Source organism: Buceros rhinoceros, unplaced genomic scaffold, assembly GCF_000710305.1.
Source record: "Buceros rhinoceros silvestris isolate BGI_N320 unplaced genomic scaffold, ASM71030v1 scaffold5485, whole genome shotgun sequence".
NCBI lineage: Eukaryota > Metazoa > Chordata > Aves > Bucerotiformes > Bucerotidae > Buceros > Buceros rhinoceros.
Window position 1 is genome coordinate 10,614 of NW_010413289.1, and position 26,898 is coordinate 37,511.

Below are 26,898 nucleotides of genomic sequence, written 5' to 3' on the forward strand. Positions count from 1 at the left end.
TGTAGGCTGATCTTTGTACCAAATAACTTTAAAAAGAAGTCTGGTTTTGCCAGGCAAGTATAGAGACCAGCAAAGGAAGAGGTAATAAAATTAAACTTTGATTCTGTGCTTCTAACTAACTGAGCACTTCAGCTCACATTTGAAAGAGTCCTTTGTCTAACTGCCAAGTTTTCTTCATTGTATTGACTGTAAAAGGTTGGCCTCTGGCCACCAGTAACATTTTCATTTGCACACTGGGAAAAAATCAATAGGTGTAGCCAGGCACAGACCTATCCCTGGAGAGAGAAACAGGAGGGGACAATTTCTGTGAAGCAAGAGAGAAAAAGAAAGGTCTTACAAAACTCTAGGGAGAATCTAGAAGAGTTTCAAATACAGAAGGGGAGCTACAAAGAGAAAGCAAGAGCTGTTCCCCATAGCTGTGATGGATAAAACTGGAACTAATAGTTTAAGGGAGCTTAAAATGGGATATAAGAAGCAAGGGAAGTTGTTCTAACAGTACGGGTTGGTATACAACGGAACAGATTATTGGCCAGATTGAGGAAACTCATCGTTAGGGTCCTGTAATACGAGACCCACAGACGTGTAAAACGGGATACAGGTACAGCCTCATGTCTGAGGCCAGGAGGATGGAGCAGGTTGATTCTGTATCTTTTCACCACTAGTTTTCTAAGCTGCTGCATCAGGGAAGAATTTGCAGAAGACATTTAAGAAACTTGGATTAATGGAGAAAGAAGAAACAGTTTCAACAACTTGTACAAAAACTTAACATTAAAACCTGCTTTTTAAGGCGTAAGGGTACTGCTGAAAGGATCTACCAATTCAGCTAGCACAGAGGGGAGCTGGAGACTTGGAAGATGGGGTTGAAAGACAAATGGAAAGGGGAAATGTGTCCCTGAAACACTCACAGCATTGGAGTGGGTCCAGAGGATGGCCACAAAGATGATCAGATGGCTGGAGCACCTCTCCTATGACGACAGGCTAAGAGAGATCAGGTTCTTCAGCCTGGAGAAGAGAAGGCCCCAGGGACACCTTATTGTAGCACTTAAATTGGGGCTTTAGAAAGATGGGGACAGTCTTAGCAGCTCCTGTTGTGACAGGACAAGGGGTGATGGTTTTAAACTAAACCAAGGTAGAGTTAGACTAGATATCATGAAGAAATTTTTTACGAGGGTGGTGAAACACTGGCACATGTTGCCCAGAGAGGTGGCAGATGCCTCATCCCTGGAAACATTCAAGGTCAGGCTGGATGGGGCTCTGAGCAACCTGATCTAGTGGACGATGTCCCTGCTCACTGCAGTGGGGGCTGGACTAGATGACTTTTGAAGGTCCCTTCCAACCCAAAACATTCTATAATTCTACAATAACGCTCTCATTAAGTTTGTGGTTTATGTAAATGACAGGAATCATGTCAGAGAGGTCACCGGATTGAATTAGAAATAGCTAGTTTATACCTGATTCTTTTATCATTCCTGGAAAAATGGTATTTGTATTTGACTAGAATTTTGTCCTAAAAACCAACAGATAAGTGAGCTGTTACAATTTGTACTCCATCCCAAGAGATTACACTCCTCACAAATTCATGGTATATATTCTATTATACAGTGAATTATTTATTAGTGTTCTAAAAAATGATTACAGAGTGAAAATGTTCACACAGTTGCATCTTGCTGTTTACTGAGTGACACCTCCCATTCAGTTAAGCAAGGAGAGGAGAAGTGTACTCAGGTCCTGCTTCTCCAGTACCTTTTGACAGGGACCGTGGGTGCAAAGAACTCAGAATGCACTACTGCCATTGGGTAGGGGTTTCTCTCCCTCATTTCCCACGGGTATAAATTGCTGTATAACACACACGGAGAGCGGAAGTCACATGTGTACACGCACTCAGATGGCAAACGGGGCAGTCACTTTCAAGATTTAGCAACACGTTTCTTGCTGTTTGGTGATCCCAATCTCTCTGCGCCCCTCATCGTTTTTCTTCAGTTTGTGTGGAGAAGCAAACTGGTTTCCAAATGGGCTTCCAGCCACATCTGAAGTTGGCTGGAGGTCTGTATTTTTTTCCCATTTCACAAAAAAGAAATAAAGCGCACCTGGCCAGGAATGCTCTTAATGTTTCTCCCAATAAATCTTTCCACATCCTCTGTTGGTTACTGGATTCAGTACACATTCCTTTGCAGTAATAAATCATTTAAGTTTTTGAACATAAAAGGAAGCAAGAGAAAGAAATTTAACTTTCACAGAAGAGATTCAAAGTGACACTGGAAGATTCCTTTAGTCTGAAAAAAGATTTTCTAAAGCTAAACTTAAGGCTTTAGTACTAATTTCCATGTTCTGAAGGAGAGATGTGCAAAAAAATTGTGAGTAGTATTTGTAACGTAGACAATGCAGCACAGTAACGTGTACAGATACCTACACATAAGTGGCCTGTAAACCACACTGATACGGTCTGGTTAATTATTATTTGCTCAAAAAGAGAAACACGTGCAAGCAGCACAAATTAAAATGCACTTTTATAATTACTTCAATTCTAATAATACAATTATTAATACTATTATTATAACCATGAAGTAAACCTACCGGTTCCTGTCTGTCTTAGAGTCAATCAATACAACAGCAGAAACAAGAACTGTCAGACAGGATTGGCCCCTGTGCAGGTTTGGTCCCTGTAAGTCTATTGTTTGGAATTAACCAGAACTGTATTCTTTAAGTGAATATAAGTTATTTTATTTAAGATAACAAAGGTAATAGAAAAGATATTCCAAATTTTATACAGTTACAGTTGATGGCTAAATGACGCTATGAAGCATGTACTGACACTTTCAACAGGACAATCCTTTACAGTATTTATCATAGGGATTATTAACTTTTAGATTTATGCTGTTGCTCTTTCCCGGTAACACTGTCTCAGTCTGAGCACCTACTCACTAAACAGTGCCCAGCACCTGGCCCTTCGAACCAGCCTCCCAGAGCAGGAGAAATCAGTGCCACAGAGGTCAGGTATGTGCTGACTTTAACTTGTGTTATTTTCAGAGTCACAGTCTTACTGGAAGGAGGTAGTAAATAGCACGAAGAACTGGGCTCTTCCAGGAATTTCTAAATTATTGTATATTCTGTATCCTTCTGAGCATACAAACCCACTCTTGTGCTAGGAATCATTATTGTTGTATCTGATGGTCATCACCTGGGCACAGTTTACATCTTTTGTTGATCATTTCTAGTCCTTATTATCACAAAAAAAAAGAACAGAAAAAGAAATTCTACCAACTGAAAGAGAACACACTGTTCAAAGTCTGGCATAATGCTGACTGACACAACGGTTAAGTTGTATCTTACATGTTCTTTCCTCTCCTCTGAATCCTACTGGGAATTTATTTCATTTTAGGCCATTACTGTGCATGTAAGGGGCTATTTTTAATGTGCACAATGACACTTGGCTTTTTTGTAAGTAGCTGTATGTAATTTGGGTACCAGCAGTGTTTACCAAGAATATATATTTAAAAAAATAATATGACAGAATTCAACAAGGATGCAGGAAAGAAAAGGAACCTTGTGGGTCTTTATTAGTTTAAAGTTAAACAAATACGTGAACATGTCAAGTCCCATGGTTCTACCCTTAGAACACCCACGTTTTTGACACTGCAATGTTATTTCTGGCAACGGTGCTGATTACAGCTGATAGTGCCTGAAGGGAGGCTTCAGTAAGGATGTCAGGGCACATTTAACCTACCACACCTAACTCCATTGCACATACAGGCCTCCAATCCCTTTTCATATTCAATGGCATAGCACTAAATCTTTCAAAAGCCTCATTATTAGTTGCAGGAAATCAAATAATCAAGCAGAACCAGGTCTTCACATGTCTAACTGCCTGACATGTTCGCATATGTTGTAACCATGATAAAAACCCAGGACGTAAGAACAGAACGATCAATATAAACCCTCATGTAGCCCATAAAAGCTCTTGCACATTATTGTCCACCCACTGCTCAGTGTTGCAAATTCCAAGCAGAGCACATATTTCAGCTTGCTTGTCAGCAAGAGCACATCACTGCCTGTGCTGGATGGATCAAACACGAATCGTTCTTGTCCTCATCAACAGAATCCTTAAAAAAGACTGTGACCTTTAAATAAGACTCGGAGGCAGTACCGACTGTAACGGATTAATGACTGAAGTTCCACATGCTCAGCTGGTGTGCCATGGCTCCTGCTAAACCATTGTGATATTCACAGTGTATTCATTTCACCCAGTTGACTTAAATGAGTCTCTTGTAAAAAAGAAAAACCAAAACCCCCTCACATTTCTTGGCCATTAGTAAGTAGAATTTTTTATTGTTTGAACAGATGATTAACTACATTTATAAGCTAAAACCAAAACTTTTACCACTTTATATTTATGTACTTTGGAAAAGAAAGTATTCAGAAACACTGCCAACCTTATAAACCATAAATCCACATAACAGCACTTTGATTCCAAAATAAAATATCCACTTTGTCTGTTATTAAACAGTAAAAATATTCCAACATAACCATACTGTGTGATGGTTGTAACTCAAACTCAGAATTTATTTGATGTAGAGTTACTGACTGCAGGGTTTTTCTGGACTGCAGAGTAAGACTGGGGATGGCTACAGGGACAGAGTTAAAGTTGTGCTTGGAACACGCAATCTGATATTTTACAAATGTGCATTTATTTAAGAAACAGAGAAGATATCCGAATATTTACTGACATTCCCCTAACGATTAATTTCCTTGCTTCAATCTGTTTGCCCCAGCTGGAACTTCACATACATGCATTTCAATTTATGTACTTACTAGTTCAGTTTAAGCAGAGCTTGAAAAACATATGCACTATCCTTTTTAGCTCAAAAAATATTGCCTCTGAGGCATTATCTCTGCCTTGTACAGCATCCCTGAGAAGAATGAGTACTGTGTTCCATTATTTGCACTCTGTTTTGCTGTAATATTATCTGACTTTCCATTCAATACAGTTCTTTAAAATGAATGGAATTGTAATGTTAGCCCTGATTATATGGGTGAAGTAAAAACTAAAAAATATGATTTAAGGACACTGCTAAACTTAGGGAACATCAATATTACTATGGTTACATTTGTACCAGGAATGGAAGGAGTGCCAGGGCATGCGCTGGCATGCCCCTGTCCTTGCGGTTACATTGTACAGCTGGTGCCTGGCAGTTTTGGCTCCTGCAAGCTAACATGTTCCCAGACAATGGCTGGGCATGGTTCAGGGGACAGGCCAGGCCAGGAACTGCTCCTGAGGGACAGGCTGGATGAGGCCACCCTCTTTTGGGAAACAAGAGCTTAGCCATATGGACACGCAGCGTGCTGTGCCTTTTAGCCCCAGGACAAGAGAACCGTCCCTGGCCTGTTTTACTTACCAGCATAGATGCAGCCTAAGTATTACTTCGGAAGGGACAGCTGTGCCTTTCGTTCCCTACCCAAATGCATCAAGAATACATAGGAGGGCGACGCCACCTCCCCACCCCACCCCCTCCCCTGAATGAAGCACAAAGTCCACGTAGCTACCACATAAACACAGTCTTAAAAAAACAGATTAACTGTTCTGTGGACACTTTCCCCACCAAAACAGAGAAGGAGGGAGGGATGAACCATGCCACAAGACAGCACTTGTGCTGTACTGCGCTCTCCTGCCACCTTACAGAAAAAGGCTGGAGCCAGCAGAAGGACTGCCCGATGGAGCATGCCCACTGCTCTCCTTTGCAGGGTGGGCTTGGGTGCACACCATGCACACCACAAGGCACATGCAGAAGAGAAAAGGGAAGAAATAGTCTATGTTCTGGCAAGCATCTTGCAGAAGACTACATTGGCAGCACAAGAGGAGCTGCTGTTAATTTAAAACTCTACGAGATGCTGCACCTTGCATCAAGGGTATACCAGGTGCCTCCAAAACTTGCTTGGTGTCGCATACTTATTTGCACTCAGAGAAACAGAGTAAAGAACCTAGCCTCAAAAACCTCAATACTCAAAATTTTCAGCTAATTTTTGAATTTTTAATTCAAAAAGATGATCTGAATGGAACTGAGGTTCTTCCACTACTAGAAATCGATCTTAAAACATGGTTTGGTGTTCAGTCTCACCATGAAGAATTTGGTAGAATTCTGAAGCAGCACTTTTTCCTACTCAAGATACGTAGTGGCATGCATCTAAATATTAAAGCCACCTCCATTTCTGTAACAGTACAAATTAATTCAAAGTCTCCTTTCTTCTTAAAACACTTTCACATCACATTTTTTAATCCATGTGCCAAAGGATCTATTGATAAGTGACATCTCATGCATAATATCAATGCAGCAAGTTACTTCAATAAGAAGACAGCTGTGCAGATCATTCTAAAAGATAAGAAAACTATTTCTCTGAATGTTTTTTGGTTTCCCTTCAAGTGATACTTAAATATTTAGGGTAGCATTCAGGTAGGTAGCTGCATTCCAAATTACTCCAGCAGGTTCATCATTGAACCTCTGTACACACAGTCTTGCTTCCTTTCTGAACTAAGAAAAAGCAATCAATCCTTCATTAGTGGATACTCCTCAGAACAGAAATAATTTGGAAATCTAGATACTCAGGATACACTGAGGATTGAGAAAAGATGAATGGCACTGGAAGTACCAAATTGTTGCTGTGCTAATGGAGCCTAGCAGACCTCTTAGCTAATGAACTCTGAGAGAGCCAAGTTAATTCCCTGCAGTATAAATGGTTGTACATCACCTAGACACATATAAATTGTGCATAAATATGTGCTACTGTACTGTATCTCTCTCTCCTGTACCACTGATCAACCATGCCTCTTATAGTTTGTCATAAAAAAATACAGAGCCATCAACATTTTAAATGACTGTGTGAATACACACAGGTATTTTAAATCTTCTGGAATCTGTAAGGATTATGTCCCTAATGCTACTGTGTGTATCTTTTCACCTATGATTCACGGATTTAAAACTGAAGGTTTTAAATTGTTTTTTTGTTTAGCATCCCCCCCACCCCAAAAAAATCACAAACAAACAAACAAAAACCCAAATAGGATTAATTCCTTTCCCTAGTATGAATGGAATTGATGTAACTGCCCTAAATCAGCAGTTTTAAAGCAGTTCTATCACCTACGTGTTCTGCAGCATGCAGATGACCAGGATGCAGTTCCCTTCTTTGTATGAGGTGGCCAACCCGTCCCCCGGCTCACACTTTTTTGGACTGGGGTTAAAATTCCTGTGGAGGAATATCCATTCTGCATAAAGTCGCTGTATCACAACAGAAAGATGACAAGACTCCAGCCTAGATGCTAGTCCAGACACCTCGGAAGCAAGTGAAAGTTCGGTTCTAACTTTTGCTCCAGAAGTTTGTTCTTTTGACAAACAGACATGAGCTCTGAGGTGATGGCTCTGTCATCTGCAGGCTTAGGCTTTGTATTTCCTTGTTCTTGTCCTCTCCAAGTCTTTGGGGTTTTTTTCCCCGTAAGGAAAATTGTTAGCGTGATCATACTGAATAATCAATAAAAACTCCTGGACCAAAAAATTGTCTGAAGAGTTGTTATAAAGAGCATTTTCACCACATTCAGTCATTGCAGCTTATGCAAGAGTTTTCACTCCGCATTTACCACTATTTCATCTAAGCTCTTAGCAAGAGATAGCAAAAGTACATCAGCAGTGATAGCACAACTGTCCGTCAACCATTTTTCCCTCTAAGTTGTTCAAAAACCTATCTAGTGCTTGAGCTAGCAGCCAGTTCTACCACCTGTACAGGACTGGTACAAAAATACTGGCAGAAATAAGCCATTTGACAGATGCAGCTGTCTGCAGAAGTGTATTACGTGTTTGAGGTTTCTTAGAGGTGGTCTCTCCATACAGTATGTTACCAAATAAGAGCATAATGTGAAATGTATCCATGTTAATATATGTTACTGCACTACCTACAGGCCTATGAGGTATCACTCTGGTAACCTTGTAAAACACACCATAAGGGTTTTTAGCGGAAGGGAAAAAATGTTTCTCACTATCAATACAGGAAAAGTGAAACGCTCCTGAGGCACAGGAGACTTGCTTCCTTCTCTGACAACCAGCACTGCAAGCTGCTGAAACTCTAAGATTGGGCTGGACTCAAGTGAAGCTGTGGCAAGTCTTCCCTCTGGCCTCAGAAAGCACTAACAAATCCAGGTGGGAGTGGGATTTAAGGCTTCCACCCAGCAGCAGCAGCATGTAACAGTGTTTCCCTCAGTGCGTACGTGTGGCAGATCGTCTGCTGCCTGTTCCACTGTGAGAGTCTATAAATACTTTGATGGGCTGCGGCGTTAAGTTTTGCAGGCAGCCAGGAATACATAGCAGACCCACCACACACGCACACATACAGAAAAAACGGGTTAAGTAGTGCTGGCCTCCTGCAAAACGTAACACCCCAATCATGCAAATCATTTACAGACTGCTGCAGTACACCAGGCACCAGGCAAAGACAGCGCAGCTACAGATCATGTGTGAATGCATTTAACGCATGGGTCTAGTAGCAGAGCAAAAGTGGTTCAGCACAGTTTAGCTGGTTTTCCCCTATTATAAGCTGAGAAATGCAGCACTTTCAAGCTCAGTTTCACTCGATGACTAGTGTTTTAACCCAAGTCAGCAGTAAGTAGGAAGGCAAAAACGTGTGGGGAAGACAGAGAGGAGTGGTGGGGAAATGGGATAAAAAAAAAACCAACAGAGGTAAAGGGTTAAGTACACAACTATCTCAATCCTCAAGATACAAAATGGCATGCCATTGCTAAAGGCCAGGAGAGATTATATCCGTGCCAGAGGCTCTACTTGATGGACAAACTGTGACATATACTGCACGTAAACAAAAAAACTGAGTAGGATGTTTCTACCCAGTGAGACCCGAGGTCATCAATGTAATCATTAAATCAGAAGTAGACAAGCATCACATATCTGAATGTTTCTCTTTTTTTCTGAAACACAATGTCATCCTTCCTCAGGATCTGACAAAACCTACCTAATGGAGACAAAGAAAACAATACAGCACTTCTCCATATAAACTTCTAGAAAGAGCAGAACAGTACACATTTTATGGTCAATTTAACAGAGGGTATTTTGATATTACAGGTTTTTCCTTTCTGTCCCATATTGTGAGCATTTTTTCCATTCTCTAAAGCACACTTTTCTCCCATCCTACAGGTGCTAACTCTGTATAGAATATTATGCATCGTGGATGTCCAGCTCTCCAAAATAAGATGACGCATGCTTCTATGCACGTCAGTATAAGTGTTCTGTTCAGTCATTAACATCTCAATTATACAATTCCTATAGACTGAGACTAGTCTGAAATACAAGCACACGGCTGGGCTGCAGTAACGAATGGATTGGAAACATTCCTCTTGATTACAGATAATTTATTTGAGATGGTTCAGAGGAAAAACTGTATAGTCTACCAAAAAAACAAAATTAAAATTTCCCCTTTGGGGAAAGAAAGAAACAAAACCCAAGAGATCCTGAGGGGGAAAGTATGCATACACATGTGCTGGGCTATTGTTCACATCCCAGTCTTGTGGCTGCCAAACTTTTAGGATGATAATATCAGTTCAGGGGGGGAAAGGCCACATTCCAACCTTGGTTACAGAAATACAACCCAAAGTTAACCACAGTATTTCGAGCCCAGTTACTTTGCAGTTGCAGAGGCTGAAATTGAACTTTAAACTCTGTATTTTGCTACAGAAGAACTGATACGTAACTGTTTTTAAACCACGCTCTCAAAATTTCAAAAGCAGCTTTAAAGTAAGTCAAGTATCAGTGTTTTAGCCAGTGAGTCTCAGTGAGAGGGAGCGGCTGTCCAGAAGCTCACTATTAAGCATTTCATATCACAGATTTCCCTCATTTGCTATTTTCCTCAATGGAATCTAGCTAGTTGCTTGCCAGTGGCTCTCAAGTTGCATCACCTCATCGATCTGTGAGGGACTGACTGAAGAATAAATCATAAAAACTTCATGTTTAAGTTACACACTGAAATGTGAAAACATCCTTGAATCACAGCTTAACATTTAAAATTGAATGTCTATCCTATATCTTTCATCTCATCACTCAAACTCTACTTCTTTGACTGCATCTGTGTGATGTTTAGGCATAGTTTATGTCCCATCTCTGACTTCTTTTCCTGTCTACAGCTAAAGGTCTACAGCCTACTGGAAGGCATAAAAAAACCCTTACAATTCAAGATTCCTTTTATGTAAGGCCAAACTAGTCTACTTTTGCCCCCAAAAATAAAAATACCAGACTGATAAGGTGTCCGGAAATGAGACAAAAAGTTAAAAGAACATGAGGTGACATCTGTCCTTGGAGGGAAAGAAGAGTCAGCAGGGGGAAAAACAAGTTATAGCACAATTTATCAGCACAGGTTCATTCCCTTTGTCTCTCATACCAATGTTTTCAAACGTTAATTTTGCAGTAATTGTGATTTTTCTCAATATCCCTTTGCACTGAATACAGATCTGTTCCCTGCCTCAACGTGCTCTTCATGCAGTGAATGTAATAAGCATGCAAGCAATCTGCACTTCTTGCAAGCATGAATAATTCTATGAGCAAAGGACCTCTCAACACAAGTACACTCAAACACACTCAAAACTCCTGTGAATGGAGAAGGTGTTTTTACCTCTATCTAGTGTTTTCTTTCAGGTATGTTGCCTACACAATGTTTACCTACAAACTTAAGACTGGACAGTTTCTGAGCAGCATCCATGGACATGAACTGAACGAATCCCTACCCAGTATGCACAAGGAAATAATAATGTCTCAAAATGTTAATCTTAAATCTCAACTTCTTTCTTTGTCCTCAGCCAGACAAACAGAGCATCTGCACTTGTTAAAGTTTTCAGCTAAGCAATGGAGGGACCACATGAATTTTGAAAAATTAGTCCTAGAGGAAAGATGGTTTTTGAAGTCTGGTGAGAGCAAAGGCACGGAGTTCAAAAAGCAGCAGCAAATAGCCCATGTCCAATCCAACAGACAGGGCAAAGAAGAGTCATAAAAATACAATAGGAAACCACGGTAGCAACGTGCTCTGTTTTCACTGAGTGGCTGAGAGGAATGGTGAGTACGGGACACACCATACCTGTCCATGAAAGCATGGATGGTCATAATGGACGGACACGCCCAAGAGGCGTAGTGCAAATTTTAAAGATACAATTGAAAATGCCAACATGGACTAATCACATGTGCAATTACTCACTTCCTCAGCTGTTTTTTGGAACCCCTAGGTAGCTCATGCTGTGATGGCTGTTATGAGTCTGAACCCCCACCTGATCACCCCTCCATAGCTTGGATCACATGGAGAAATCTCTCCTGCTACTAGCTACTAAATAAACCATCACATAGCTGGTGGGCAAAGAGCCAGTTTCCAAAAAGAAAACCCTTTGAGTATAAGCCCAGTGATAGGAGGGCAGAAGAGGGTCCATAACTTGCTTAATAGCTAAAACAGAGTGAACAGATAATGCAGTTAGTACCATTCCTCAGGGTTTACCAGTAAATTCCTATCCTTAAACTCAAAATATCATCATCATGGCTTGGCTTCGTGAACGAAGATCTGGGAAGGGCTTTTCCCACGCTCACTGCAAGCGATGAGTGCACCCTTCAAGCCTGCGCGGTGGATTTTTTGAGGTGAGGCACAGCGTGCGTGGAACTGGCTCCACCCTTTACACCTGAGGTTCATCTGCCAGGGCCTAGCGAGCTTGGACGGTGACAGCAAAGTCCTCAGGTCATAGGTTTGGTTAGAGTGTCCTTCTCTTAGATGGAGCCTTACAGGGCTAAACGAGCTCCATCTGCCCAGGTTTGGAGTCAGAGTTGTCCTTCTCCTAGGATGGCTGCCCGAAGGCTAGTGAGCCCATCCTGCCCGTGGACACACTTTGTCTGACCCTTCAGTTGAGACCTGTCTGGCTTGGGAGACCCCACCGGAGGCACATGCCACCACCAGCACAGCTCTCAACCCCACAAGGGCACACAAGCTCCTTCCCCACGACAAGGGGGTGCCCATGAAAGAGTCGCTGCTCTACCTCCAGACATCACAGACCCGGGCACGGGGCGGCCAGGGCCTGCCAAGAACGGGAGTCCTGGGGGGTGACTCAAAATATATCATCTTTACAATTGTAAGGGGACAGATGTGCTTGCATTTAGATTCTAGGGATTTTTTAGGCCATGAAAGTCCAGCTACACAACAAAGATAAAGCTCAGAGATGTTCTCTTACATAAAAAACAGGGTTTGCCAAGATGAGCTTCTCTGTCTTTCTGCCAGCTAATATGAGCCCAAACCATGTAACACAATAGCCTGTCTGAATACAAAGGCACTCAAATTGAAAATATATCCAAGTGATAAAACTCTTGTAAAATAACAAAAATAAATTGTTTTGTGCTTTCAGAAAAATGGCTATTTTAAAAATTTAAAAAGAAACAGAAAGAAATAGAATAAAAAGAATAAAGAAATAAAGGAGTGAATCTTGCTTTAGCAGACGGGTTAATTGTACTCCATAATTAAGGTGTTTTATTAAAAAAACCCGATGAAACATTTTCTTCGCTATTAACACATCTTTTACAAGACTCCTATTCAATGTTAAGCTTATTCTTCAGGTACATTTTGTCTTGAGTTGCACAACAGAAAAGTCTATGTTTTACAGCCTTTAACACTTTCAATTAAATTGTTACTGAAGTTTCCATTCAAAATATCCTAAACCATCTTGTGCCTACTTGCAACTTTAAATACATCTGTGCCTACCTGCTAAGTTTGGTTCTCCCTAGTATCTTCTCATAACAGGCATTTGATTAAGAAACTATTTATGACAGTTTTGAAGGGCATGACTAAACACATTGTGTAAGAGTCTAGCAGATCACTTACTCCTTGCTTGAAAGTTTGGGTCATCCAAAGCTAATTGAAATCAACGGGCTGAGAACAAGTGACCAGTACTGTTTTTGCAGGGATGGGCACCAGAGTTTTCAATAAAAAAGAGGATTGCCATTCTTCCAAGGAAGTAAGGTAAAGGAAGTGATAATAGTGATTTGTAGACTGCCTGCATGTGGAGTGTTTTTGGTTTTCATCCTTCCCTGTAAAAGATCAATACTCAGCTAAATAGTACTGGTGCCAATGTTTAGAATTGATGCAAGAATCATGACATTGAATATTTCAGTAGTTTTCAATATGACAGTAATTTTAACAGCAGAAAATCATTACAGATCCTGGCCATAAAACTACAGAGGAATTTTTAATTTATTTTAAAAAGTCATTCCTTCTTTGCAAAAAATGTATTGTAATAACAACATTGACGTTTAAGGGACACGTAGCTAAATCTTGTTGGGTTCTGGTCTTAATATCCACAGTTATTTTCTTAGCTACTAAGTAAATAACTCCCATGACATGGCACATTTACTCAGGCGAGAACACTGGATGGCACAGATAAGAATCCAAGCGCCCACTGTGTGAGGCCAGCTATTAGAGCCTGCAGAGCTGATTTGTCATAGATTTGTTTGGTTTAAAAGAAAAGGAATGTAGCTCTGCTTAAGCCTTATCCAAAATTAAAAACTAGTTCAGCTGCTCAAGTAAGTTAGGTGTTAGTTAAGAACAAGTCTCCTGGTGCTTCAACTAGAAAGCATAAATTTTTCTCTGACTTTGACTCTCTTTTTTTTTTCCTTACAGCTTCGGTATTTGCTTCCAAGATCACAGCTGCATTTAGAACTACATGTATCTTTTTACACGGGCAGTGATTGCACATTGTTCATCTTCTCAGCTTGTACTAATTAGATGAATGTGTGGTTTGGCTTTTCCAAGTTCCTCTGGACAAAAGAAGTAATCTCAAACTCTGTTTCCACTAATTCCTCTCTTGCCTCAAAATCTCTTTTGTCTTCAACAAACTGCTCTTGGCCTCAGCTTTTACCCTGCATGCTCTACTTCCATAAATCTGCTGCCTATTCAGTAAGCAGAGCTATGTCTGCAGCAGTAGGTGCCACAGCCTTGTCTCTTTAACACTCCTGGATGTCCTCAGTCACAGTATCTCCTTCACATTAACTAGTGACATTAACTTTCTATTATTTACTTCAGGCTTACTGTTAGGAACTTTTGCATTAATGTAATGGGTTAGGGCTGGGCCAGCCACCAGACAGATGCTCTCTATTACCCCTCCCACTTCCTTCCCCTTCCCAGAAAGGGCAAAGAGAAAAGGAGCAAGGGAGAGAGACTTGCAGAGTGGAATAGAAAACTAAAACTGCTTTAATGAGAATAATAATAATAAAATGAACTATATACAAATACATACAATACCAATACCAAACCCAAGCCCCCTGATGGCAACCATGTCCACTGTCACCACTGATGCTGTGGGCAGACACTGGGGAAGTCCCAGGCTGGGCTCAGCAGCAAATGGGAGCTGGATTCCAGCACTGGACTCAGGGATGCACAGATTGGGACTGAAGGGAGAACAGACAGAGTCCTCCTCAGACACCGGCCATTGAAGAAGAGAGCTTGACCCTTGTGATCCCTCAGCTTTACACTGAATATGACGTCTATGGGATGGAGCACCTTGTTGGTCAGTTCAGGGTCACCTGTCCTGTCTGCTCCTCCCCACAGCTGCAGCCTCTCACTTACTGCACCCCCACCGTGGCTCACAGGATTGAGCAGTGACCTGGGTCTGCACAGGAGCAAGCACAAGCCAGAGCCTTTCTGCACACCAGCCCCTGGCAGTAACTGTGAATATCCAGTGTAATCACTGCTAGAAGCAGACACTGTCTTGTTAACTTCAGAAAGTGCAGTTATTATTGAAAAGACTGAGCTGGAAAGTAAAATCACTGCACAGAATTAGTGCTGTTCTAACTCAAACCAGGACAATTAACTTTTGCTGCTGAATACCCTTTTATATGCTCAAAGTGAGATTCCATTCTCCCAGTCAAACAAATCTCTAACAAACAGAGCTACACAGTCCCTTCAAGGTCCATTAACAAAACACAGGCTGTCTTGTGCTCAAGACTATCTGTGGACTTACTCCAGTCCAAAGATGCATCTTAAAGATCCTTATTCTCTGTTACTCTCAGTTACTGCTTTCCAATTATTTCCCACTGGTTTTCACATATCCTTTCCTTTAACCAGATCTGACACTAGCAGAAATGATTTCCTGAATTGTTTAGCATAACCTTCATCTGAAAAAATATTCTGTTATTCTACTCTTATAACATTAAAGTTGCAGCACATATTTTTACATACACTGTATAGCATCATAGAAGCATGTATTGGAAAAAAACCTTCCTGTCTTCCCTGAATCATTTGAAATATTTTTCAAATCTTTGCTCTCTTTACCAGTATATCCTGGATGATACAAGCAACTAGTTCAGTTTTTCCGAAGAATCCAAACCTTATGCTTTCAAGACAGAGTGTCTTTGCTTTGATACAGAGATTCATCAGGTCCAAACTAGTGAAGTCTTCCATGGTGGTAATGCATATACAACATACCAAGAGTATTATTCTGACTCATACTAGAATACCTGACTTATTTTTCCATTTTTTCAAATGTTTTCAATACAATTTATAGGATTCTGTTAGTAGGATAGAAATTTGAAGTGTCGATTTTAGTTTTTGTGTATTTGTTTATGACCAATCTTAACTCCTTATAAATATACACTAGAACTAATTTGTTAAAATTCAAAAGAAAATATGTCGTATGAGATGGTAATAAATGTCAGCGAGGGAAAATGGCATTTAAAATGACTAAGTGGGAAGATTTTTCTCCCTAAAATTCAACTCAAATATCAGAAAGAACATATTTTAAAATGCAGAGCTATTTATAAAATAAAATGTAATCAAGCCAAAATCATCTTTCTAGATTCACTCTATGTTAGTTATTAGGATGCTTTTAAGGAAGTAATGAATTTGAAGAGCTTTGTATGGAAATCCTTGTTTCTGCAGGTATCATCATATTGAGTAAATATGTGTGGCAACAGAATTCATATTCTGCGTTCAGTAAACAGCAGGAGTTCTAAAGCCAAATCAGTCAGTAGAAGCAATCCTTTAATGTGCCTAACTGATAAAGTTCTGAGAAAGATGCCATGGCCCCTACAGTCTTCTAAGTCATAGAGTTGGCCACTGTGATGTTACTTTCTGTTGCGTCTTCAGCATGTGTTTAAATGAACCAATATTGTATGTACACAATAGAGAATACATAAACTGTAATAAGTTATGACAGGCATTGTATTTTCAGACAATTAAAACTTGCCTCTAGTAGCTTTATAATCCATGAGAATAAATACCTATTGAGTTTTACCACCCAAGAAGTTCTGTTTTGGAGTGAAATGCCTGGATTATATTACCAATATAAAATAGAAAATAAACTTCAAAATAAGAAAAACAGGCTACATACTGATTTGTGAATGATCTCATTGCATACCAGTTCCAGAACATTAATTTTATCAAGAACCCTGAAGCTAGCTATAATGGCAATTGCTATCAGTTAGTTTTCAATTTCATAACCTGTTAGGCAAAGAAAAACACAGTTCAGATGAAAAGAACTAGAAAAGATCCTCATAAACAGCATTACAAAGTAGAAGTACTGCATGATTGTGAGATTCTGCCAGCACTGTTTATAGATCAGGCACTAATATGATCTGATTTGTTAACTCAGATTCTGAAAGTAACATTTTGAGAAGTTCAGAATTACAGAACAGTGAGAATTCATGACCGAAGACTCAAAATTCAAGAAGCGTGTTCATATGTGTTCATTAAAAAAATCAGCCTATGAATCCTTGTCTCTAAGTACGGTAATTCAGACTGCTATGTAATTTGCAGTTGCAGTTAAGGTTTGTTACTTGTGAAATCTTCCACAGTTTATTTTGAAATCGGTTCCTTCTCTTGCAAGAATGGTAAAAACATAAAAAGCATCACAAGTCACCAAAATAGATCATTTAGTTACTGCCCACGTTGTCAGTCCTTCCTTATGGAGAGACACACATCCAAGATTCAATATCAACAGAACATTGAGACTTTTGGATGAAACCACGTACCAGTAAAGACTGTTGGTAATAACAAATTCAACCCGCCTTACAGGATGTAGATACATACTGTCTGAAGTCAAACACAAAGTTTGCAGCCATGTACTTCAAGTGCTGTAACTGAGGATGGCTCTGGGCGAGTGGGTTACAAAGCTCTGACGGCATCCCATGAACATCAGCTTTCTTGGAAAAGTGTAAATATTTCTGATACAAATTGCTCATTTGTCACAACCATGTCCATACTGTACTTAAGCCAGGATTCTAAATTTCCTAATGGCTCTAAGACACAAGTATCTGTACCTCAAAAATATTTTCAATCAGTCTTGATAAAACATGTAAAATGCATTCGTTTCTACTATAAGCAATTTCCACTGCATCTTCAAATGCTAGTCATTGAAAGCGGAAATCAGCATGAACAATGTTGTGTTCACACAAAGCACGTTCTGTTTGCCACTTCTGCTTTGTCTACTCTGTTCTCTCTTGCAAATTCTGCTTAGCAATCGTGGCTCGAGACATCCATCACATGAAAAATAAACAATGAAAACCAGCAGGTAGAACACTTCTGTGCAGCTTAAATGGGTGAACTATATAATGCAATTACGTAAATAAAAGTAGAAATCAGATTCCAAAGGCAACATTAGAAAGTGAGAAATCTGGCATGTATACCAGTCAGAGGTACTCGCTCACATTTTATTTAACACGAAAGGAGTTGAAAATAACAGTGAACTACAGCCTCCTGGGGTACATGTATAAACAGTGACTGAATGACAGCCGAATTTCCTGAGAAGAGTAATATAGCATGTGCATGTACTTATACATAAAATGTAATAAAAAAAACTTATAAAAAACCCCCATAAAACTTACACATAAAAGATAATAGATTAATTAATTTATAGTATGAATAAAGTGAACTTTTGAATAGAAACTGCCATTATTTCATAAGGCTTCCTTTGTTAATAGTTATTCCATGTTCAAGATCAGAATTGTTTGCGATAGTATTTAGGAGAGAAGGGGGCAAAAACTGTTTTTGTTGCAGACAAAGGATTAACACTGAGTTGATGCGACCTCACAGGTAATCCCTGATAAACCCTATGTAATAATTTGATCTGACAAGCACAGGAAAATGCTTTAAAATAAAGGGGTTTTACATATCCTTCTGTGTAACATAAGAGCTCTCAGGGTCTACTACAATGAAAGAGTTATGTAGATACAAAAGCTTTAATTGAAATCAGTCTATCAGACTCATACAATCCACAAGAAACTCTTTAACATAGTTACTAATATTCACTACTACATCAGCTGACGGGATCCAAAAACATAGCAGATTTAGACACAGATTCACAGAAGGGCTTTACAGCTTTCAGTGGATCTTGGACAGGAAGAGGGTGCTCGAGTCCAGAAGTGTAAGTTTCAAAATCCAAGGACACCCACAAGTCAAGTAGTTCACATGTTTTTGACACTACACTCCTGAGACACCCTCTTTTAGAAGCACAAAACTGCTGAAAAGCAGAATCACTAAACCTAACACCTGCTAAATCTCTATGTACTTTAAGTTGTCTGACTTACTGCACTTCAATGTTACACGAAGGAAAAAAAAAAAGGGTAAAAAGGGTAACTAAAGCAGGAAGCCTGTTTCCCCTAGACCCCCTTTACGTGTATAAATGAACCTCTCCTTCCCTGTAAGCAATTCAGAACAGGAGCCTAATGTCTACAACTTGTTTAGGTGTAGTAGCTGTATGTCCTGATCAAGCGATTGTAATTTGGAAAGGAATTTTTTTTCAGATTCCACACAGAAATTTGAATTTGTTACAAAATCTTGTTTAGCTGAAAAAAATTCTTGTGTGGGAGAGGGGCATTTTAAAAATTTTATTCTCAAGGCAATCATAAGCTGATATAGATAGATAAATATTTATTTATATATATAAAAGCAGCCAAAACACTAAAACCGAGTCCCACAGATTCTTATTTTTCATAAAAAAAATGCACCTTGTCTGTGATAAAAAGGTAGTTTATGAAATTATTACTTGAACAGTCACTGAAAAGAAAAGCAATATATTGAAAAAAGTGTTGTTCCATTAAAGAAGTATATGTAATTCTGTGCCTGCATTAGCTGTTTATCATGCACAGAAAATTACAATAGAACTTGACAGATTTAAATTGCTGTAAGGGATGTTTAAGAAGAGGGTTATTTAATTTTACTTCTGAGCAGTTGTAACAGCTCCTCACTAGATAAGTTTCTATTTCCTGCCTGCCTTTGTCTAGAGGTTTGTTTTCAATTTCCCATTTACTTAGTGTCTAGGTAAAATTGTTACAGGTTAAGTAACATATTTTCTTAAAGATCTGTGATGAATTATTCATCTTAAATTTAGTGGGTTTTTTGTTTTTGTTTTTTACTTTGGAGCTTTGTATGCTAAGCAAACATAAGGAAAATTGAGTGTCAGGCTACTTGGTTTCAAAAATATTTCAGTGGAGCAAAGAAAGTTCTACAACAGAAAGTAATAAATTCAAAGATACAGTGGTTTATTTTATTTTAGAAAAGGAATTCTTAGAGGAAATTATATATTTTTAGAAACATATTCTATTGTGTTATTTTTTACAACTTCTGTGGACTACCAATACAAAGAAAATTTTATTTGAAAACACAGAACTGAGTGTTTATATCTAGTAAGAATTCGGCAGAATTTGAAATACCCAAATAACAGGATTGGAGATAAAACAAATTAAGAACTTTGAAACTGGAAGTTTCCATTCCTCCTTGTGGTTAGTAACAGGGATGGCACTGCACACTGGAAGTCTCTGCAGTACTTACTACACTAATCCCCCAAGATGAAGTAAACAAATTAAACACGAACATTTAACAGCCCTAACAACTAACTGAGCATCACTGAGATAAAAAGAGAAACTCCATAAACTTCAGCGAGAGTCAACCTAGTATTAATCTCATTCATATTTGTTAAATGCCCAGATTCAGTAAGGGGAGGACAGAGCACAAATGAAAGGTTCCTACTGTATACCATGGCTTAATTCCTTGGAAGGCACACAGCAGAGAAACCGATGAACGACACTGATACTGTATGTGGTTCACAGATACTGCCAGTTCACTTAGAAGTTCATTTTAAGGAATGAACAAGAGAGCTCTAAAAATGTCAGCTGCATTACCTGTCACTGCATGAGTCCCAATGCAATTCCCAAGCCACACCTTTCAAACATGCTCACTTAGGCAAATAGAATCATTAAAGCAGAAATATTTTCCAGGTCAATCCACTCAACCCCTGCTACAAATCTGTATTCGGCAGAGCACTTCCAAGTTGGCTAAAGTCAAGTTTTCCAACTACATGCATACATGCTAGAGGAAGGAAACTCAGTTCTTCCTGTGCTGTACTTTAGTTCCCCATATTTCAAAGTCTGAATAATTTCTTGGTGAAGTTTTTTGAGTGCCACCACCTTCCTCTATTCCACTCTTAAATTGCTTTGAGAAAGTGGCTTTTTTTTTTAATATTGCTTTTTGACCAATCATATCAGGCAGCCGCTCTTTTTTCTTGGGATATTTTTTTTCTGAGAAGGAGTATTTTCCCCAGAGGTCTAGAAAAATTTTTAAGCAGGCAAGCACTACAAAGTGTACCATTCCTTCCAGTATAGTATTACTGAAGAAATACCTTCTTGCTTACAGCTGTATATATGTATACATGATTGCACTCACCAATGGATTATTTAAGCTACTGAACAATATCAGGTTATAGAACAAAATGTACAAATATTTAAGTCAAAACACATCTCTATACTGTCAGTAATGTGCCGTAAAGTCCAAGTATCAAATTCTTGATTTCTTGGATATAGAGCCACATACAATGTTAATAAACATATTGATCAATTTTGTAAATGCACACATATCTATAAGAAGGGATGCTTTAAGAAAATTTCTAGAACTAATAAACCTTCTGCTTTTTCACTGAAAAACCTGTGGAGTGTAAGACTAAAATCTGTTAGAATTCTCCTCTTCATTTTGTAGCATCTCTGCTTTTGAGCAATTCAAATATGAGAGTATATTTACCACAGCAATAAATTAAATTTTAGTCTCAAGTAACTGTGTAAGGAAGCCCATCACCCACCCACTCCTTCTTGGTAATAACTATGGAACGAACACATCTATTGATTTTTCTGTGCTGTTTCAGATTGTAAACTTGCAAGCTCTAACACGTTCACACGGTGGGATGAGAACAGACACATCCCTCTTTTATCACACCCAAGATTTTCTTGTGGGTTTTCACTTTCTAATTTTGATTGTGGGATTTATTTAAAAGCACTTTTTAAATAACTCTCTATCTACTTGCTACTCGATTCCTATGAGTTGTTTGATAGCAGGACCTGGTTGCACTGCCATTCAGAGAGACCTGGACAGGGTGGAGAATTGACCCACCCTTGTGAAGTTCACAACAGGGGGGAATGCAAAGTCTTTGGGTCCTTATGGACAAGAAGTTGAACAGGAGCCAGCAACACACTCTCACAGCAAAGGATGAACAGGCTCCTCAGAACAATTAGGCAGGGAATCACCAGCAGGTCAAGGGACATCATCCTTCCCTGCTACTCAGCACTGCTGAGTCCGTATCTGGAGTGCTGCATCCAGGTATGGGCTCCCCAGTACAAAGATACGGACTTACTGGAGTAGGTATATAGGGATATAAAGATGATTAAGGAAGTGGAGCATCTTTCATATGGGGAGAGGCTGAGAGAGATAGGACTCTTCAGCCTGAAGAAAAGAAAGCTCAGGGGGACCTTAGCACAGAAATATCTGATGGATGAGAATGAAGTAGTCAAGTAGTCATCAGATTCTCAGCAGTGACCACTAAAGGACAAGAGGCAATGGGCATAAATGTAAGAAAACCCAGGAAACTGAACCTAACACAAGAAAATACTTTTTGTTGTTGTTGTTTGTTTTGGCTTTTTGATTTTTATTTACTGTGAAGGTGGTAAAAGAACTGGCACAGTCTGGTCCGAGAGTCTGTGAAGTCTCCATCCTTGGAGATATTCAAAACCTGACTGGACAGGGTCCTGTAGCCGATTCCACTTGTGCAGGGCAGCTAGACTAAAAGATCTCAAGAGTTCCCTTTCAACCTCAACACTTTGATGATTCTGTGACTTGGAACTACAAGAGAATCATTCCTGACAGTGCTGTAACCTGCATCAACCAGAATACAAAACAGAACCGGGGCGGGGAAAGCCAGTACAAAAGCACAATATACCTTATTATCACACTTTCTAAGCAGCACTCTCAGCTGTATAATGCACCTCAGTGCACTAGTGAAATCACCACACATACATCCTCACTGTTCTCCTAACAGGCTTCTTGCAATCCCCTACCTCTCAAATTTCAAAACACTGTTCTGCATACAGGTATTAACTCTGACATTTCATATCAAACACAGTCCTGCTTGTTTAAGTCGGAGTGTGGTTGTGTTTCAAAAATGTGGTATTTGTAGTGCAAGTATGTTGCTGAACAATCAGACTTCAGTGATTTCATCCTATATTACCACAGAAAGATGTTACAGTTTCAGCTTTCCTGAAATAGTTGGGTAGTGTGCTTAACGTGGGCACTGTCATGTTTTGTAAGGAATATGCACATTGCAGTGCTAACTTAACATTCCAAAAGTGAATTGTGGTCTGGCTAGATTTAAAACCAGTATTTTACCACTCTAACATTTTTCAATTGATCATATCCTGCTCTAAGAATAGAATCAAGCCCAAAGCCTCAAGTTTCACACCAAAACTTGATGACCAGTGCTCTCAAAAATAACAATGTGTGTAGTGTTCAACTTTGATGGTAAGATTAATATAGATAGAGACACCTCACCTGTGGAGGGCAGTCCTCACCATCATGAGATTTCAGCAACACTTTCAACATGATAGACAGAAACAAAGTTTGGAAGTTATGGAGAAGTTGTTTAACAAACACCCGATAGAAAACATTATTTGCAGATAAGGCTTATAATTGTTCATCAAATCAGAAAGTCATCAATCATTTCCTTTGTACACATTGTGACATAGGTATTTAAACTTAAAAAAAAAAGCACATTGTAAAGTCTGAGCATTAAAATCGACAGACTGTGTAAAACTGTACAAAATTAAGTTAATACCACATGGCTTTAACTTCCAGTAAATACTGTGATAAAATGCTTTTTTGCGAACTGCACTCCCCTCACTTCCAATTTTAAAATACTGTCTATTTAATAAACAAAATACTACTTAGCAACAAAAGTGCTTAGTTTTCACATTCTTTTCAACTTCAGTCTATCAAAATAAATTGCCGTGAAGGATAAAAAAAGATGACAAAGTCTGTTCCTAACAAGAGAAGACCCTTACGTACACAAATTTTTCATGATGATTTGAACTTCATGAAGCATTTCCCATCACAGTTTGCTTTGCACTCAATTTTAGGCACACAGTACCTTTACTACCTGCAGTGTTGTCCTCCTTGTAACTACACAAGCAAGCACAATGCCAGATACCTGCTAGGCGACCTGGGTCTGTGTAGGCTGCTTGTGTCACTGTAAAAGTATGTGAACAGCGCTGTGATGGCCACTTTGGATCATGCTGCTCTTCGGTACACTGCAGAGGGGCTCAAATTACCACGCGTACTCAGTGCAGAATGCTTACTGCGCTTTGGGATATGTCAGCAAGCATTTATAATTATCAATATTTGAGCAGTACTAGTTGTTTGGGCCAGTCTGCTCAGGGTATTTTGATGAGGGTCTTGAACAAAATAACACATCTGAAGGTCTTTTACAGCCCCCACACTTCAAAAAAAAATTGTCTGACTTGATTCACTGCTGTAATTTTTCTAGTAACTGGCAATTTAATATATTCACCTGAAGCAATAAAAAGTAATAAAAGTAAGAGTTGGCAGGTCTTACATTATAAAAATCTTGATCCAAATAGTTCATCCAATTAGCAAAAGAGTAAGTTAGCTAAAAGGTACACTGTGCAAAGTGTTTAATGCTGTTTTCATTTAGATCATATTTGTGTTTGTCCAATAACAAGTAGTAAGAGTGATCCACTTTGCGGATGCTGCCATCTGGCACAGGGTCCCTTCGAGGAGTCATGAACAACTGTTTAAGCACCAGACGCTGTTGAGGGAGACAGGCTACTTCTGTGAGGGACATGGAGGGTAAAAGAACAGCTGGATGGAGGACTCACTGTGCTGGCAGACATCTCCCATGCAAAGCCTCTAGACTAGCATCCAGGCTTTTTAGGTTTCACTTGACCAAACCACCCATTCCAGACACCTCTGCTCCATACCAGTAGCCAGAGGCATAACAGATGAATGAAAACTTTTGGGCAGGGTAAGAAAGTATGGGAAATGAAGATTGTTTAGAGTAAATAGTAAAGGTAACTATCTAACAGGCAATTCCACTGCTGAATGAAGCGAGGGAAAGGTAGTATTTGCTTACAAAAAGGATGCAGCTGCTGCAGGTCAAGTAAGGAAAATATAATTCTATGTACTGAAAAGACAAAAGGAGGGGGAAGGTTGCTTAGCAAGGAAGAAGGGTGGGCAGCTGTTGTAGGAAGAGGAGAGTTGCCAGCTGCTTTCCAGCACAAGGAGGGACAGATAGCTGAAGCCCAGGCATGGGAAGGCTTGGGTTAGTGTTTTATTCTAAGGAAACCAGGAAAATAATAGCTCTTTGGTTTTCCTGAATTCAGACTTCTTCATCAAGTAGGGCAGCACAGTAAGAGCAGATCAATACAATGATGTTGCTTGCTGCTGAGGCCCTCGCAATTACACGATACACATTTTTGGGCTTTTAATTCAGTCTAGTAGTTCAAATCTGAGCCCCAGGTCAAGTGTTCCTACTTCAGCTGTCCATAAAGCTTTGGTTTCCAAAGAGCGAATATTTCAGCTGGGTACTCTGAGAAGCACTTTATCATCCTTCTGTCCGTCACACATGATAGTGCTCAGTGGCAGGGGCAATGACATTCATTTCCCTTACGAGCCTCATATATGGAGTCAAGCCTTATTTGTGTTTCTCATCCTTTTTCTGCTCTGTGTCTTTCTGTCCTTGCTTACATAAAAGTGCCATCATAAATCCATCAGGAATTTCCTATCCATACTGACCTTGCATGACTACTTTGTCATGACTAATACATGAAGAAATGTGGCCCTGTTCCTCCATCCATGGTTGATATTCCATGAGGATACCCCAGCTGAACTGACTTCAGAACTCACGGAGGGAACTTTTGTCTGAGGAGGGAATGTCTTCCAGGAGTCTGTAGCACCACCACTGCTTTGCCTTTATTCTGACACCACCTGGAGGTACCAGAACCTCTGGAAGGGAGTGCATCATCCTGGGACATGGGATGAAACATACAGCATGTGCAGAACTTTTGTATGCAGAGACAGTCAAAGCCTTCTGCCATGAGCTGGCACCATGATTTCACCATGCTTACAATAATTCCAGGTACCTGTAGTTGTGTTCAGCTACAGCGGGCCAGCCCAGAGTGGGCAAAGTCATCATTAAGATCGGTGGGGGCATTTTGCAAACCATATTCTTTGAACGTGTATACATAACTCTTTATGAAGAATATCCTTTTCTTACATGAAGCAGTATGATATGATCAAGTCTTGAAACAAGACATACATGCTACTCATGAAAACTCCAGTGAAATTTGTACTTGAGGGACAGTGATTATTGTCATTGAAGTAAATGGCAAAGACTAAGATTTTATTAGTCTACGATGGTATGAGCAGAATATTTTGGCACTACATTCCATATGCCACAATAAAATATATTATGATTCCACAGAGGTTTCCTTTGTTATACTAATGCTAAAACTTAACAACAGGAAAAAAAGAAAGAGAGACAAAATACTGTTCAAATACTTAAGATTTGTCAACTATGCTAATGTACTGCAATACTAGATTATTTTGGGAAAACCCACCTAGGACTGCACCCTCTATTATGCTCAAATGTTGAAGTGGCCTGAAAACATTTATATTTTGTTAGCCTAAAGCAGCAATTAATGACTAAAAACTTCTCCAAACCCTCCTCTGATGTACCACAGTATAAAATCAGAATTCCGCAATAAAACTGTCCAGGAAATATAATCTATGGTTCTCAAGGGAGAAGCTTCTTATTTTTGCAAGTTTTAACAAAATCGAGTATTTATTTTAATACACTTGGGTTTTAAATTTTAGTTTGCAATTGTAAAGATATAAATAGCCCTGCCATTGCTTTATTTCACCTTTACAGTCTTGAATTAAAATGTTATTAATAGTGAACTCTCCATTGTCTCTCAAATTAAGAATTTTACTTTGCTAATCTCAATTTTTAGAGCATTATCAAGCAGTCTGCAAGCACAGCAAATTTTTTCTTTCCAATAGGATATACCAGTACCATTGCAGAACTCAGTTAATTGACACCGCAATTATTTTTCCCTCAGCATTTCAGATAATAATTGGGTCTCCCCTGAACAACTCCAACAGTCATTGAGAAATCTTTCTAACATGCATATGCAGTATAAAATATGAGTAGTCTGACACAGTAATTTTCATAATTGGAGAGCTGTTAGGAATTCTATTTTTAGACAGAAGCACGGAACTGGAGGAAATCTCCACAGTCCTCTAGTTCAAACTCTTGCCTGAGCTATCCACAGAGAAGACTGCTGAAAGACTGAGGTACAATTAATATGGCAACAAGGACTGCAGTGCTATCTAAGCCCTGCTGCTCACAGTCATGCAGACAAACCCTCCAGTCTCCTAGAAGGACTCCTAGGTTCCAGGCTACTTTAAATTCAGCTTTCTTGAATATAATTAACCAAAACCCCCATTGCTTATATACACTCATACATACTAGAATAAGGTACCACAATAAGTTCTGAAATACTGCAGAAT

The 26,898-nt window shown here is 39.4% G+C and overlaps 1 protein-coding gene across 1 annotated transcript in view; it reads right to left on the minus strand.

Moving 5' to 3' along the window:
• Window positions 1-26,898, minus strand: part of ISPD (isoprenoid synthase domain containing) — a gene marked incomplete at its 5' end in the record, with an annotated part of 75,325 nt that overhangs the window by 698 nt on the left and 47,729 nt on the right. The window lies entirely within an intron of this gene.